This window comes from Leucopleurus acutus (assembly GCF_964270905.1).
Source record: "Leucopleurus acutus genome assembly, chromosome: X".
Taxonomy (NCBI): Eukaryota; Metazoa; Chordata; class Mammalia; order Artiodactyla; family Delphinidae; genus Leucopleurus; species Leucopleurus acutus.
In genome coordinates, this window is record NC_139148.1 from 29,657,650 (window position 1) to 29,671,115 (window position 13,466).

The 13,466-nt window shown below is 45.2% G+C and overlaps 1 pseudogene across 1 annotated transcript; it reads right to left on the reverse strand.

The window, feature by feature from the left end:
• Positions 1-6,839: 6,839 nt before the first annotated feature.
• Positions 6,840-9,979, reverse strand: LOC309978539 (melanoma-associated antigen B4-like; annotated as a pseudogene). The gene is made up of 2 exons: positions 9,789-9,979; positions 6,840-7,974 (listed from the first exon to the last, which is right to left on the reverse strand). The product of its transcript is annotated as a melanoma-associated antigen B4-like (transcript).
• Positions 9,980-13,466: the final 3,487 nt, after the last annotated feature.

The window sequence follows — 13,466 nt, forward strand, 5'->3', positions numbered from 1 at the left end:
TGTCTGAGATATACGCATACTTCTAAAGGAAAGGAGCTGTCCAGGATGGTTTTGTGCTTCCCCTGATTGAGGTTATGTGACACTGCATATAGAGATGATCCTATTGTCACTGAGCAACATCTGTTTCTTCTCCTTATTCCTGTTCCTCCTTCTTATTCCTAACTGGCATTTACTGAGGTATTCTTCAATGCTTTGGATAGATTCCAATCCCGTTCTTTAGCCACACAGTCCTTATCTTTATCCCAAGATACATTTGAGTGTCAAGGAATACAAGCTCTGCTTTAGGCCAAGAGGAGTATAGCAGTGTGAGATCTAGAGGAATTCAGACCAGGAGTCTAGTCCCAGGCCTGTCATTTACTAGTGTTACCCAGCAAGGGCTCACTGCCTGACATGCATAGAAGCCAATACTATCACACTGCCTTCTGAGATAAAAACTTTATTCCGGGACTTCCCTGGTGGTGCAGTGGTTAAGAATCTGCCTGCCAATGTAGGGGACATGCAAGAGGGAAGAGATATGGGGCTATATGTATATGTATAGCTGGTTCACTTTGTTATAAAGCAGAAACTAATACCATTGTAAAGCAATTATACTCCAATAAAGATGTTAAAAAATGTGTTGAAAAACAAAATGACACAAATGAACTTATTTACAAAACAGAAAAAGACTTACAGATATCGAAAACAAACTTATGGTTACCAAAGGGGAAACGTGGGGCGGGGGGGAATGGATAAATCAGGAGCTTGGGATTAACACGCCCACTACTATATATAAGACAGATAACCAATGAGGACCTACTGTATAGCACAGGGGACTCTGCTCAATATTCTGTGATAATCTGTATGAGAAAAGAATCTGTAAATGAACGAATATACGTATATGTGTGACTGAATCACTTTGCTGTACACCTAAAACTAACACATTGTAAATCAACTATACTCCAATAAAATAAAATAAAAAATACCATGTGATCCAGCAATCCCACTCCTGTGCACATATCCAAAGAAAACCATAATTTGCAAAGGTACACGCACCCCAATGTTCACTGCAGCACTATTTGCAATAGCCAAGACGTGGAAGCAACCTAAATGTCCATCGACAGAGGAATGGATAAAAACTATGTGGTACATATATAAAACGGAATATTACTCAGTCATAAAAAAAGAAAGAAAGAATGCCATCTGCAGCAATGTGGACGAACCTAGAGATTATCACACTAAGTGAAATAAGTCAAACAGAAAGACAAATATCATGTATCACTCATATGTGGAATCTAATTTTTAAAAATGACACAAATGAACTTACTTACAAAACAGAAACAGACTTACAGATATCGAAAACAAACTTATGGTTACCAAAGGGGAAACGTGGGGCGGGGGGGGAATGGATAAATCAGGAGCTTGGGATTAACATACACACTACTATATATAAGACAGATAACCAACGAGGACCTACTGTATAGCACAGGGGACTCTGCTCAATATTCTGTGATAATTTGTATGAGAAAAGAATCTGAAAATGAACGAATATATGTATATGTATAACTGACTCACTTTGCTGTACACCTGAAACTAACACAACATTGTAAATCAACTATTCTCCAATAAAGCAACAAAAAAACAAAAAAGGAATATACACGTGTAACACCACCTCTGGGCAATCATCTTAGGCATGGGTGAAAAACCCCATCACCCTGTAAAGCAAGGTTTCCAGTCCAGGAGCAAGGTCTTTTATCTCCTGAGTCAGAGGACCCTCATTAATATCAATCAGGTTTAATAAAGTTTTGCCACAGTCATCCAATAGCCAACTCCCATTAGCCAATCCTAACAGATATAACAGTCAGACCTAAACAAACATAGGCAAACAAATCCAAAGGCCTGGGACTTTAACCCAATCCTTTGAGTACCTCAGCAGCTGTAACCTTTTGTACTCTCTTAGGGTGGAACTCTAGTCCATGATCCTAGCCTTAGGACTCTAACCTGGACTCTATCCCGAGCAAAAAAAACTCCCCCAGGCAGGACTCTAACCCACAATTCTGATGAGATTATTAGACAATTTAGGTACAGGCACATTTTAACAAGGTTACTCACCCAAAAGACGTCTGATCCAGGAGCTGTTTCTTTTCTCAAAAGTGAAAGTAGCCCAAGGAGCCTGGAGTGCCATGGCGGGGAAGCAGGAACCCAAGAGCCGACCTTCTAGACAAATTCAGTCTAGGTGGCTACGCAAGGTTGGTGCTGAGGGCCCACACTCTGCCAGGGGCTACAGTGCCTCACGCAGGCGGTCACAAGACCTAAATCTCACCTGGGTTGCCAAAACTTACTGAACAAGGGCTCACTGCCCTGTGTGCACAGAAGCCAACACTATGGCAACAGTTTTTGAGAAAAGAGCTTTACTGCAAGGCCGACTAACACAGGAGACAAGGCTCTCAAATCTCACCTCAATCCAGCGGTCTGGGTGAAATTTAAGGGGTCAGGGTAATTTCAAACTTGGAAGCTAATTGGCTAGTCTTGAATTAGTCCATATAAACTACTCATGCTGCTGGAGGCCAGATTTTCCTTAATTGAAGGATTGTCACGGGCTCTCCAGGCAACATTTCTATTCTCTGAGTTCTGCAGACTGAAGATCTTGGTTCCAGGGTCATCCTGGGGTCATGGGTTGCTTCCTGGAGATGTGCAGTTCTGTCTCTGTAAAATAACACAAGGTTTGATTAATCAGCAACCTATTTAAGGAGGCAAAACCAGTTTAAGCTGATCAATTGTTTTACGTGCTGTTTCACTAGCCCCGTGAGCTTGAGCACATTAACCAAACAGCAAGACAAAGAAATCGCAATTAACTAAAATGCTGCCTAGCAAGGACAATCATGTAATATCCACACCAGAGGATATAATACATAATGCGCTTGTGGGAGAATCTTTCCTAGTTGGAAACAACTCAAAGTCCTTAGAATTTTTGTCATTGACCAGTATCTTCCCTACCAGCTACGCTTTCTTCTAAATAACCATTATTTCCACTTATTTAACTACCAACAAAAATCTAGAACTTGCCTAGAATTTGCCAAATTACACACAAGACAGAATAATTGAGTACGCTTTTAATGGCGAGGTCTCTGGCTCCCCCAACCCAGGGTAAAGACTGCCAGCCCAGTGGATTCTGGATTCTCTGAGGCCCTCCATCTGAGGCTCTGGCCGGGCTCACCACTCCCACAGTCTCATCTAGCCCACCAGGCAACCTCACTTAAAATTACTTCTCACTGAAGGCTTTGCATTTTCCTAAGGCGCCAAACTGCCTTGCCTCAGGCCATTTACACTTGAGTGCTTTCAGCTCCAACTGCCTGCCCTCTTTAACCCTACTTTTTACTTGTTCTTTAGGTCATAGAGTGCATCCCACCATCTTTTTATATAATAGCAGCTCCTAGACTCTAAAATTCAATGGGCAGGGGCTAGATCTTGTTTTTGTGGTGGTTGTTGTTTGGGGGCTTTTTCTGGGGGGTGGCTGGGGGAAGCATCCACAGTACTAGTATGATGCCTTCCTAAGAGCTCATTCTCGATTAATGATTGGGAAATTAAAAAGGAGTAAGCATGTGGCCTAATCCATTAAAATTTAATTTATCTTACATTCCTGAATAATCTAAGCAAATCCAGGTGTATGACTTCTACTTTTACAAGAAGAAACATGAGAAGGATTTAGGCAAACCACAAATTGACGATCTTTCCCTTATTTATAGTCTTTCTTTCGGCCTTTATTGATTAAATATAAGGTACCTACTGTATACTATGCACTATGCTCTGACTACAACCCCAAATAAAACAAAATATGAGTGTTTTTTTTTTTTTTTTTCGGGTACGCGGGCCTCTCACTGTTGTGGCCTCTCCCGTCGCGGAGCACAGGCTTGGGACGCGCAGGCTCAGCGGCCATGGCTCACCGGCCCAGCCGCTCCGCGGCATGTGGGATCTTCCCGGACAGGGGCACGACCCCGTGTCCCCTGCATCGGCAGGCAATTCCTACTGCAGAAATATAAAAGAGCCCATTATGGAGGTAGACATGCTGAAGGTTGTCAACAAAATGTACAGGGAACAATTCCCTGAGATCCTAAGGAGAGCCACTGAGCACACTGGTTTTTAATGAGGTTCCTTACCTCCATGAGAGCTCTGGGAGGAAGTGAGTATGACGCATCATGTCACCATGCCTAAGTGACATAGCCTCAGGTCTGACAACAGGGACAGTGCTCTATGTGGTCCCCTTCTTTCTGGGAGAGATCCTTTCATTGTCAGTCACTGTCATCATGTTGACTCCTGTTAGGAACTGGGTACCCTTCCTCTGCTGAATGAGGCCTCCCCCATCAGTCCAAGGACTTTAAGTCCCTGAAACCATCTTCCTTCAGGCAATAAGGGATAAACTTAGTCTGAAAGCCCTGTCTATTGCCTCCCCAGGCCAATTACAGACGCGGGACTTTCTAAGGATGTATGTGTAACGGGGTAGTTGGTTGCCGCACTCCTCATACAGGACTTTTACTTTGACACTGTCACGCCTGGGATTCCACTCTCTGCTGAACAGCCAGCCTATAAACCAAGGTCCTCCCCTCCCTGACACCCTCCAGGCAGAAGTCAGGGGGCACTTGACCCTGCCAGCTCTTGCCTATGCCTCCTAGGGCTAACAGCAGAGGAGGGGCTAAGTGTAGCCCTGACAGTGGTGGACTGAGTGGTCCCCATGTCCACAGACAGGGTCTTCACTATGACTCTGCACACTTCCTGGGACTCCATTCTCTGCTGATCTAAGACTGAGGGCTCTGCTGATCCCCAGAGTCCCCACCTTCCCGCGACCTGAGTTGAAAGTGTTAGTCACAAGCAGCCAGGACTGTTCTGGACCTCAAGGGGCTGCCAAAGGGGATGGGACTTTATGGGATCCTACTGTTCTGGCTGGGTCTTTATTCAGGTTTATCACTATCATTTCTGTGAGAGACTCACACTCTCTCCTCTACCAACCTGAGAACTCTGCCCTTAGACAAATTTCTTATGGCCCCAAGAAGCCTGAAGAATAACTGAGGGTACGGTTAGCCTAACAGGTCTGCCTGAGACCCTCTGTGTCTGACAGCAGACAGGATTGGTGTCCCAATGACCACCCCCCAATATTCTGGGCTTTGGTCTCCTCAGTCCTCCTACATGGGGCCCTCATCTTGCTTTCTATCTCTTGGATTAAAGCCTGCTTAGGAAATTCCACATCTCTGCAAACTCTTGAGCAGTTTTCGCTCTGCAAACCTTACAGAGAATGGGTCCCTGGCCCAGGAGTAATGTGAGATGGGGAAGCTGTAGCACAAGGCAGGAGTCCCAGAACAGGTGGTGGTAGCCTGTCAGGGAAAAAAAGTACACTGATCTATTCTATCTCATCAGCCAGATGAAGATTCCCACGTCACTTCTGTTCTGATAGATTTACTTTCTACAGGGAAGAGACTGTGAGGATGATTTTGAGAGCCCCTAGTCTTTTGAGGTTATCTAACATCGCAAATGTAGATGCTTATACTGTCACCGAATATTGTCTCTTTCATTTATTTATTTATTTATACCTCTCAAATATTTTGGTATTCTTACTGCTCTGGCTACGTATTCCAATCCAGTAGTTTGAGCACAAGGCCATTCTTTTTATCACCTAAGACAAAGTTTGAAGTACTGAGAAAACAACTGAAATAAAAGACACGGGATGTGTCTCAGGGTAGGAGGAGTAGAACAGTACGAGCTCTACAGTAATTTAGACCAGGAGTCTAGTCCCACCCCTGTCATTTACTAGCCTTATGAATTTTGGCACATGACCAAACTCTAACTCTATGAGCCTCAGGATCTTCACTGTGAAGTGAGTTTGATAAGACCTGTCTTGTAGGACTGGTGGAATATATGTAATGTATGGAAAGCAGCTGTCACTGTGCCTGTCTTGTATTGAGACGCTAGGGAATGGCGGTTATTACTATGATTATCTTGACCTCAGACGTTACCATCAATCCAGCTGGGATTTTTTTTTTTTTTACATCTAAGATATGTCAGAGAATATGCAGCATTCTAGCCGGAAAAAATCCTCCCAATCAGCCAAAATTCTGCTTTTAACAATGAAAACTAAGGCATATGTTCTCTCCACCCTCTCTTTACCCTGCTTTTTTACTTGCTCTTCTTGAAGTAGAGAGTATCTCACCCTTTTCCATACAATAATAGCTTCTCTGAGAAACTGTAATTGCATGGGCAGAGGCTAGGACTTTTTTGATTAAACATCCCCAGTACGAGCACAGAGACTTCTTAAGAGCAGATGCTCAGTTAATGTTTGTGTAAAATAAGAGTCATGAACAAATCATTTGCTATAATTTGTATTCTCAAACATTCTTGAAAACCATAAGCAAATCCAGTATATATCTTTTAAATTTACAAAACAAAGACTAAATGGAGTAAGGCAAACCAAGAAATTGATCAACTTTGCCTTTAGCTCTCTATCTGTCTTATCTATCTTATCTCTCCATCTAGCTACCTAGCTATCTTCTGATCCTATTTTAGCGTGGTGTTCTTTCATGTTTCCGAGGATATTCTTATCCTAAAGTGATGTTATTCTTGTTCTGGTCCACAAAAGTGATTTAAGGATTTCCAATTTGTATTTCAAACAACAGAATTCTTACTCCTAAATCTGACAAACAGCAATAAGTGTGTGATCCATGTCATTCATATACTTATATTCTGAATCTAAATAAACTTTCTGTTGAAAGGAACACCAATTAAAAATGCAGGAAAAAAGTCAACAAGTTATTTAAGCATATCAGGAACACTGGTTAACAGGCTTTTCCAACCACAAAGTGAAGAATGGGTGGGCTTCAGACCTCACTAGGGGGTGAGGAGAGGCTGGATGTGGCCCTGGAACGCGCACGGCTGTGGTAGTAGTGCCAGCCCTGGCTGCAGCCCTGGCTCGGGCTCTCTCTCCCTCATCTCTCAAAGCCTCTTCATTGTGGGGTGGGAAGGCAGTGGGGACCGTATCGTGGATCTCCAGATCCATGGAGATACGGTTCTGGTTCCGCATCCAGAACCTCCAGCACTTTCATCTTGCTGGTTTCAGCGCGGGCTCTCGGGCCCCACAGGAACTCAGAGCATGGCGGATCGCTGCTGGGCACCTGGCGGTACTCCAGGCACCTTTCCTGCACCAAATCTTCTGTGATAAGCTTCCTGGGCTCCACCAAGATGAAGTGCCTCCTTCCATCAAAAACACCCAAAACATTCAGGGATTCCCAGATCTCCTCCTCAGAGGCGCGGTCGCCATGCAAGAAGATCACACCGAGGAGAGGCATCAGGGGCCCATTCTTCCGAAACCGCCCGCCACTGCTCTGACGCCCATCATCGGTGAGATCTAGCTTGCCGACAAGGGCATAGGAATGACTGTTGGGCTTGACTTCCTTCAATTCTAGGCCAAAGACCAGCTCCATGCACTCGGAGGCTCTCCTGGGGATCTCGGGGAAGTGCTCCCTATACCTTTTGTTGACAATCTTCAGCTTTTCTCCCTTTTTAATGGGCTCCTTTATCTTATATTTATACAGCATGAACTGCACCAACATCCCTGCCTTCCTGGTTACAAGATCCTTTCCAGGATCACTGGAGGTTGAGGCCTGGGAGGAATTTTTACTTTCCTCAACTTGGCCCTTGGCACGTACATCATATCCTGGGCATGAAACCCCTGCATCACGAGAGCTAGTGGCTGGGGCTCCCTGAGGCTCCTGGCGAGTGCCAGCAGCAGCGGAGCTCGGGAGAGTACCCTGAGAAACAGAAATGGGTGAGGAAGTGGTCTCTTCTACCCCTGCTGTGGTGGCCTGAGCATTAAGACCTTGGGTCTCACCTCTGTTACGGCGGCGTTCCTCACGAGCACGGAGCTTACTCTTCTGACCACGAGGCATGGTGGCTGTGGTCAGGGACAGCAGACAGGAGTGTGGGCCAATGACAGGTGATTTGGACACCTGGAGGCTGGAGAATGAGATGACGTGAGCACCTTAAAGTAGGGAGATTCCACCTTGGCTTTATCAAAGGCTGCCTCTGCAAGTTTCCTTGAGGGCACTGCTCTGGGAACCCACAAGGTTCCTGTTTTCCCGGTCAGCCTGTCCTCCCAGAATCCCATAGAGGAACCACAGAGGCCTTAGAGTTTTACTCTACATCCTATCAGCCCTGCCTTGGATTTACTCAGGTGACAACAGGTGCTGGCAGTGGGGTCCTCTCGGTTCATCTTCAATATTATCATGTCAGGTCTCTGCAGAGCCTGGGCACCCTCCCCGCTGCTACTCTTAAGCTGACACCTCAAACCTCCCTGCGATCCAGGAGAAGGAAGTGAAGGGGTGCCTCAGTCCACCTCCCTGCCAGGGGACACCAGAGCTGCGAGCTCAGTAGGGTCCTTTCTATCCTGAGTTCGTTGCAATCATCATTCGAGGTCCTCACCTTGGCTCCTTAAAAGGCTTGGAACCACTACTCTCCATTTGCTGACTGGTGGATGCACCTTCAGACTAAGGACCTCACCTCTCTTAGACGTGATATAAAGAAGTGAAGCAGACGCTCTACCTGACAGTCCTTCCCAGAGATTTCTTGGGCTGAAATCCAAGGGTTGGGCTGGACACTTTGAGTCCTAACTCAGGTTTCTCAATTGGGCTCCTGGTAGAGAAGCTCAACTTTTGCCTGAATTGATGCCTGTATGATAGTAAGAGCCAAACCCCCCTGTGTCCCAATAGGAGGAAGTGAAGATGACCGTATCTAACTAAACGTGGTCTCCCAGGAATGAAAGCTGTTGCAGGCAGGCTGAAGTCCTTGTGGTCCCACACAAGATCCCAATTCAAGGTCTAAATGTGCCTCCTAATAGGGTCTAAGATTTCTCCCTCTGCTGACATGGGACCACTCTCCTCAGACCAAGACCCTTATTTCCCTGTTAGCCTGTAGTGGGAACTGATGGGCATTTCTGCCTGACATCTATGCTTGAGGTCTCCCAGGGATGCTAATAGTGAGGATTCTTTGTGGCCTGAATGCTTTCATGTGGGACATCCCCACAGTCCTCAAGGTTCTCACCATGACACCTGGCATAACCTGAAATCCTCCCTTGCCAACCCGAGGCTGCCCCCTTTGACCTGGTCTCTCACCTCCCTGAGATGTCCTGGGAATAAGTGAATGCAACTCATGTCAAAATACCCAATTCTCCCAAGCCTGAAAACAGGGCTGGTGCTTTATGCTGCCCCGTTTCTTGTGGGAGGGGCCCCCATCCTCACTCGGTGTCACAACCATGAATGCTGTTGAGGACTAGGTCCCTTTGCGGAATTGGGCTTATTCCATTAGACCAAGGCTCTCATCTCCCTGAGACCATCTCCAGAGGAGATGAGGGGGTACCACGGCCTGCCAGCTCCGCCCGGAGCCTCCTCTCCTGAGTTTGGGAGCCACGAGGTAGCCCTCATTTCCCTTCGTCACTAGAGGGGAATTTAGGTCACTCAACATCTGTTTACCTTGCTAGGGCCTCCTAGAGCTGAGAGCAGGGGCGCTGCTCACTGTGGCCCGCTTTGGGGGTCGAGGTCTGCTCACTAGCACTCAGGGCCCTCATCTAGGACTTAGACCTTCTCCATTTGTAGAATCAGCGCTACTCTCACAGACCAAGGCCTTCTGCCTGAGACATCCTAGGCCGAATTCAGCCCGATAGCTCTGCTGGGGCCTCCAAGAACAAGATGGCAGGGGTGGGATGCAGGTGGGTCACCTTTGTTATGCGGGGAGGGGGGAGGGAAGGTCCCTTCAGGCTACACTCAGGTCCTCACCGTGGCTCCGGACCAGTCCCGAAAACCCACGCTCGGACGAACAAACGCCGCGGCTCCCGGTCGGGCTCCTCGCTTCCGAAGCGGAAGTCGGGGGGAGCCGCATCCGGCGCGGCGTGGGGTCTCCGAGGGCTGACGGCAGGGGCGGGACTCTGCGGGTACGCCCACTGGTCAGGGGTCAGCGGTCCCTGCATCCTGCTAGTGCCGACTATCAGAGCCCGGGACCCCTCCCTCTATGGTCCCGTGTCCTCCAGCCTCCGAACCAAGCCCTCACCTCCCCGAGGCCCTAGCTGGGGGAAGTCAGGGCGCTGAAATTCATAGAGCAAGCCAGTAGGTTAGAAACTCAGATGTTACAGTCTTGAGTCCAAGGTCTGTATAGCAGGGCAGGCATACTGGAAACTCAGGCAGGGTTTCTGTGTTGCAGTCCTTTTTTTTTTTAATATTTATATATTTATTTTGGCTGCGCCGGGTCCTCGTTGTGGCATGCGGGATCTTTAGTCGCGGCATGGGAACTCTTAGTTGCAGCATGCATGTGGGATCTAGTTCCCTGACCAGGGATCGAACCGGGGCCCCCGGAATTGGGAGCACGGAGTTTTAGCCACTGGACCACCAGGGAAGTCCCTGTGTTGCAGTCTTGAGGCTGAATTCCTTCAGGAAACCTCAGTCCTTGTTCTTGGGGCCCTCAACTGATTGCACGAGGCCCAGTCACACTATGGGTGGCAATCTGCTTTACTCAAAGCCTACAGATGTACCTATTAATCGCATCTAAAAAATACCTTCACAGTGGACATCTAGACTGATAATTGACTAAACAACTGTGCAGCACAGCCTAGCTAAGATGGCGTACAAAATTAAGAGCTGGGAATGATAGGGAGGAATCTAGACTTGGAAATACGATGCTGCCACTAACTGGGACAAAGAATACAGGAAGAGGACGAATGAGGTTTGGAAAAAAAATAATGTGTTTATATTTTTTCACATTGAGTTTGAGATATCCTTGAATCAGTCATCGTTGGATTTATGTTTAAAGATTTGTGGGTAGGTCAGGGCTTGGGATAATAGATCTGGAAGTTAGCAGCAGATAGTTTGCAGTTAGAACTGGAGGAGTGGATGAAGGTACCTGGGGATAGTTGTGGGGAGAAAAAAAATAGTGGACCGGATATGGTAACTTGGGGAGCACCAGTTCCCCAAGGGGTGACGGAAAAGAAGTCCATTGAGGAGGCAGAGAAAAAACAGATTGAGTGGTAGAAGAACCAGGACAGGGCAGTGTCTTAAAAACTGTAGCAGACAGTGCTGTGCTCGCCAAACCCAATTCTATATTCCTTCTTCTCAGGCACATGGAAAGCTCCATTTTTCAGACTCCTTGAGGCTAACCGAGGATTTATGACTGGTTTCAGCCAATGAAATGGGAGAAGAAGTGATGGATTTGGCTGAATCAGAGAAGAGCCCTTTAGAGACTCTCTGTCCACTCTCCCCTGCCTCAGTGAATAGGTAAGCCCCAGAGAAAACCCCCAAATGCCCCTCCCTCCCCCATACCCATTGAACATGTAGTGTGGTTGAGAAATAAACCTTTGTTGTGGTAAAACACTGAGATTTCAGGATTAATTTGACACTCTAACATAACCTAGCTTATCTTGACTAATACAGAAGCCAAGGCAGTAGAATATTTTGCAAAGGAGAGAAGAGTCACAACAGTCTCACATGCATCAGTGTTCCAGAACAGAGACCCTTCCATGGATTCCCAAATGTGGAATAATTAAGCCAATAAGTCCAAACAATTTAGGGGGTCTCTCAATCATAACAGTCTGACAGGGAACCTGCATTGTCTTTTGGCTTTAGCAAACAAATGTGCTCATCAGATCAATAAAATGTAGAGTTAACTTGAATTGGACATTGACATCACAACACATATACACATTACAGTGTACTAGTCTTGTGGTTTGGCTTGAAATCTTGAGGTGATGACATAAATTCTGATTGAATTATCTTTGCCTTAGTTCTCCATTTATGTTTTGCAAAAAGAGTGGTCTCAATATTTCCCCTTAGTACAAGAGACCCCAATTTGTAAACAACTTTATCCTATATATTTAGTTACGAAGTTGATTGTTTAGCGTTCTGGGTGCCCTTTCCCAAGTGGAAAGAAATGATAAAGGATGATTAGCTTCCCAGGCCATATCCCACAACCTACAGTGCAGCCAGACTAGAAATGCATATTATTCCAGGACATAATTATGACTTATGTTATTGATTCTAATCAATGAGAAGCAAACCAAATGTCATTTTACATAAGGCACAACAATAGAGTCAAGCAGGAAGCTGTGCCAGATATATATGCATTATACTTGAAAAAGGAGAATTCCAAATTCCAAAAGTACATTGATGTAAAATAAAGGAGGTCCAACTGGCCTAAATGCACACATCTAATCATAGATTCCACATATTTGTATAAATAAAAATGAAATCTCTGATGAGACTAGTAATTATGACATAAAATGTTCCAGCTAGAAAACATTACGCTAAAAAAATCACTTAAAAACTATAAAATATACATGAAAACAATGCTTTGATTAGGCAGCATTTCCAATGTATTCTGGTCCTTCTTCCACATATTACTCTCAAATGAGATCATCACAATCTCTTTTCTTCTCAGATTTATAGAAATTACATTAAGAGGTATCCTTGGATACCGAACAATCCTTAAATCTCACTTAGTCCAAGATGTGGTCAAAGCTGAGTTCCTCAGTTCTTCACTGCTTAGCTATTTACTAATGATAAAACATAAAATCTCTCTCTTTTGAGTTACCTCATTTATCCTATACAAATGGGGAGTGAAGTATTAAGGCTAATAAATTTTTCTGATAACCATGGCTTGTATTTAAACATTAATACTTTTTATTGACCTAATTAATATTAATGGAAATCATCCGATAGTGCTTTAGGGACTACAGATGTGACAGATTCCCTCTCAGAAGGTTAGTATTTCTACATTGTAGTTTTTAAGTGTTAAGGTTATCTATAGGGCCCATATTCTTCCTGTATTAAATGTCAATTAATCCTTCACTGAAAACTCAGCAAAATGCTTTGATAATAAAATAATGGTTAACACATATATAATACTTATGAATTCGTGGGCACCGTGCTGAATGCCCTACACTTAATTCTCAAAATAATCTTATAGTTAGGTATTATTATCATCACAATTTTACAGACAAGCAAAGAGGCACAAAGAGGTTACGGAATTTACCCAAGATTACACAACTAGTAAATGGTAGTGCTGGGATTGAAAGACCAGGTGTCTGGTTCCAGAATTTCATGCTCTTACGTACTACATATTGCCTTTCTAGATGGTGTGAGATAAACATGCTCCAGAACTATGTTGAAACTCATGAACTAGAACTTATCCTCTGATATAAAATTTCTCTTAATCGGGTGGAGGGGAAGATGGCGGAAGAGTAAGATGCGGAGATCACCTTCCTCCCCACAGATACACCAGAAATACATCTACACGTGGAGCAACTCCTACAGAACACCTACTGAATTGTGGCAGAAGACCTCAGACGTCCCAAAAGGCAAGAAACTCCCCACGTACCTGGGTAGGGCAAAAGAAAAAAAGAAAAAACAGAGACAAAAGAATAGGGACGGGACCTGCACCAGTGGGAGGGAGCTGTTAAGGAGGAAAGG